Below are 4453 nucleotides of genomic sequence, written 5' to 3'. Positions count from 1 at the left end.
CTTCGTCTCTCATACTTACTGTCAGGAGGGACCAGTCACTGGAGAAGGATATCATGTTTGATAACATGGAGGGTCAGAGAAAACCAGGAAGACCCCCAGTGAGATGGACTGGCCAAGTGGCAGCATCAATGGGCTCAAGCAAGGCAACGATTGTGAGGTTGGCCCAGGGCTGGGCAGTGGTTCATTCTGTTGTGCTAGGAGTCGGTCGCTATGAGCCGGTACCGACTCGATGACACCTAACAACAACAAGATGACCCCCCAACTAGCTCTATGTCTACTGTATGTCTACTTGGGAGATACCACTGGCCATATCTTTTCTAAGAATCCTTCTCCAGTTGTCCTTTGTCACTCAGAAATCTTCATTTCTCCATATTCTACACCATCTAGCTCTCCTACTCCTCCTTAGGCATTGGTTGACTACTGTCCCATATTGTTAGTGGTGCTGTAGCATAAGCACTGATCTGGTAACTGCAGGACAACAGTTCAAACCCACCAGCGGTTCTCATTAACCCTATAAGGGCCACTAGGAGTTGTAATAACACCACAGTACTTAACAATGCACATTCATACCACTTGCTTCTTTATGGGAAGAAATCTTGTTTTATAGCCCACGTGTCAGTTCTCCTTCCATTTCCTGGTGATTGTTGGATTAAAGTTGAGGGAGTCCCACTGAATTGGGACTCAATGATTAATTTAATCATGTTGAAATTGACATGGAGAACATACATCCCAGGAACACTTTCTAGAAAGGACTGGGAAAATGGAACTAAAGTTTAGATAAGACAAGAAGCAAAAGATCTGGAGTCTTCATTACTGATGCAACATTCAAGTCCCGAGATTCAGAGCTATGAGTCCAGGGAGCAGTTTTGAAACAGCATCTAAAACTGTTTGAATGAAGCCCCAAGTGGAGCGAAACTGGAACCTTAGTCACTATTCTTCAGTAATGGTTCTGTCTTCATGAAAAGCTTTTGGCTACATATTTTAAAGTACAGCGTGTACGCGTTCAAAGATATTGAAGGGCTTCACGGATTAATGAATGAATGTGCTTGCTTAAATATAACACAGAAATAAAGCATGAAATATGTTCAGGACAAGTTCATGCAATTTAGTGGTTCAGGGCATTTTTAGCAACAGTTGTTTTGATGGAAAATGATAACTCATGGTGATAGTCCACTTTGCCTCTCTGTTGTAGAGAAGAGTCATGCTAAGCAAATTACACTAGATAGAACTATAACTACAGTGGGCAGACGTGGATTATCAGGCTTTGTGTTGGAAGGGGAAATTTTCCTCATATCTGGAAGCAGTTTAGCACTCTTGAGTAAGTAATAGTTAGAAATTTGGGGCACCAATATTTTGATGTTAGTAAACCAACGATTATTGCTGACTACATTAGTGTTATCAGAAATAACTTGTTTTGAAATAATATTCTTGCCTGCTTTAATCCAACAATGCTGAAAAATATAAAACAATACTTTTATGTTATAAGAAGGGCTATTTCCACACCTCTGTCCACGGGACCTGCTACCACCTTGGACTTCCAGAAATATTACTTAGCTTTATGGTTACTCCTTTTTGCTTACGTTGGATGCCTGCAGGGCAGCTTTAATTTTAAGAAAACATTGCATAGCTGAAAGGAGCCCCGGTGGGTTAAGTGTTGGGTTGCTAACTGAAAGGTTCATGGTTCAAACCCACGTTGGTAGTGAACTAATAGCAATGAGTTTGGGTTTTTTGGGTTGTATACCTGGGGTGTAGTGAATCATCTAACGGTGGTGGTGTACTGAGGAGTCGGTTCCCACTCAGACTGACCCTGCAGAGGGCTTCCTGGGCTGTAAATCTTTATGGGAGCAGAAAGCCTCATCTTTCTCCCATGGAACTGCTGGTAGTTCTGAAATGCTGACCTTGAGGTTGGTAGCCCGACTTGTAACCACTACGCTACCAGAGCTCCTTAAGCATATAGTCTGTAACTCCTATTAAACAACGTTTCTGCTCTGCTGGGTCCGAATAAGAGAAGTGGGGAGAAGCTGCTGATAGGATAACATGATTCCACTGTAGATGTGACTTAGCAGAGTTAATTGTAGTTGCAAAATATTCAAAACTCTAGCATGGGTTTAAAATGAGCCATCTCAGAAGCAAGAAGGGGGTTATCGCTGACTAGAACAACTGTACCCTGAACATTTCGGACCCCAAATGGAAACCTGTTAACTCACCAGCTGCTCCTTGGAAATTCTCCTATACAGGGTCACCATGAGTTAAAAATGACTCGACAGCACTTAATAACAAAAACTTACCTAATAACCCCTTCACCTCTGAGTATGGTATCTGAATTCTGTGGAGTCATAGCAATGGATTGTTGAACACAACTGAGGAGCAGAGAGTGTCATAGGAAGAATGACTGGTGTTCCATATTTTTACACTGTTTGACCTAAAGAACACATCAATGATTTGCATTTTGAAGCCAAATATAAGTAAAGTATGATCATTTCTCATTTCCCAATTATTCTTATGATACAGATAGGCAAACACAAAAAGATTTATGTTTTAAAATACCATCCACATTCTTTCTTGACCTGGTAGCATCGTCACTTATGAGTGGAACAGCCTCCTCCGTGCAAATGATATGAGTACTGCTGCCATCTGTTATTTGGTTTGAGAAACAGGCGAGACCCCTCTAGGTACTTTATTTCGTGGCGGAAGCTGCAGTCTTTCGTGGACATTTCACGATGAGGGGAGGTGCTGTACGTCCAAGATGGCGGCGCCCTGTAGGCTGGAGGAACTGTGAGTGACCATGAAAGACACCAAGTTAACAGCACTGGAAACTGAAGTATCAGGTGTCCCCAGAGCAGTCTGGCAGTGGCACCAATGAAGAGGCTTTGGAGTCTTTAACGCATGTAGTGAAACTGGTGTAGCTCCTCTGTACAAAATAATGGCCCAACAAACAAACATCGGGGAGCTCCTCTCCATGCTGGATTCCTCCAAGTTGGGTGTGCGAGATGACATAACAACTGTCTTTAAAGAGAACCTCAATTCAGACTGAGGCCCTATGCTTGTAAACACCTTGGTGGACTATTACCTGGAAACTAATTCTCAGCCGGTATTGCACATCCTGACTACATTGCAAGAGCCACATGATAAGCACCTCTTGGACAAGATCAATGAACATGTGGGCAAAGCCACCACTCGTTTATCCATCCTCTTTCTCTTGGGGCATGTGATCCGACTGCAGCCATCATGGAAGCACAAGCTCTGTTAAGCACCTCTTTTGCCTTCTTTACTAAAATGTCTCAAGACTGACACCGATGTAGTAGTCCTCACAACAGGAGTTTTAGTGTTGATAACCATGCTACCAATGATCCCACAGTCTGGGAAACAGCACCTTCATGACTTCTTTGATATTTTTGGCCGTTTTTCATCTTGGTGCCTGAAAAAACCAGGTCATGTGACAGAAATCTACCTTGTCCATCTCCATGCCAGTGTTTATGCGCTCTTTCATCGTCTTTATGGAATGTACCCTTGCAACTTTTTCTCCTTTCTACGTTCTCACTACAGTATGAAGGAAAACTTGGAGACTTTTGAAGAAGTAGTCAGGCCAATGATGGAGCATGTGCGAATTCATCCAGAATTAGTGACTGGATCCAAGGACCACGAACTGGACCCTCGAAGAGAGATGGACTTTTCAGTGCTTGCCCTACAGATCCTCAGGAAGGCTTGCTCCTTAGTGGACTAAATTATTTATAGAGCAGCAGATGAAGCATATGGTTGAAAGCAAGTGGATTGTAGAAAGTCTGTATATTGAGTGGTTGGAATCCTTAGGTCTTTTTCTTCATTCTGCATAGACAAGTGACAACCTTTCTCAGTGAGGTGTCTGTAAAAGTTCCTTGGTATATTATCTAGAGAAACTGAATTTGAGAGGCTCCTGATTTGAGGATTCCAGGTATGGTGGAGTGTGGAGCTGAGGTGTAGGGACTGAAAAGAAGAAACTTTGGTCTCTCTTCCCACTTTTCTCTGGCCACTGCCAGGCAGAGGATTGAACCCTTTTTAGAGAAACCGACACAGATAATGACTTTTGCTGATTTACCCTACTGTAAAAACTGGTTCACATAAAAAATGGTTAGTTATGAATGCATGTTAAGTGTTAAAAGGCATTCATGAGTAAATAAATACACATGTATGTATTAAACCAAACTTAATTATCATCAAGTTCATTCTGACTCATAAACAGTTTCCGAGACTGTAAGTCTTTACGGAACCAGACAGAGTCATCTTTTTCCCAAGAAATGACTGGCGGGTTTGAAATGTTGACCTTGTGGTTAAGAACCCAATGCCTTACTTAGCAGTGTCACCAGGGCTGCCATAGACTCAATTCCAACTCAGTGACCCAGTAGGACAGAGTGAACTTTTCATTAGGGTTTCCAAGGCTGTACATCTTTATGGAAACAGACGGCCTTATCTTTTC

At 42.4% G+C, this 4453-nt stretch overlaps 1 pseudogene; it reads left to right on the top strand.

Annotated features, from left to right (window-relative positions):
• The first annotated feature begins 2923 nt into the window (after positions 1-2923).
• Positions 2924-3724, top strand: LOC102831826 (annotated as a pseudogene).
• Positions 3725-4453: the final 729 nt, after the last annotated feature.

Source organism: Chrysochloris asiatica, unplaced genomic scaffold, assembly GCF_000296735.1.
Source record: "Chrysochloris asiatica unplaced genomic scaffold, ChrAsi1.0 scaffold00029, whole genome shotgun sequence".
Classification (NCBI taxonomy): domain Eukaryota; kingdom Metazoa; phylum Chordata; class Mammalia; order Afrosoricida; family Chrysochloridae; genus Chrysochloris; species Chrysochloris asiatica.
This window is presented reverse-complemented; position numbering and strand designations above follow the sequence as displayed.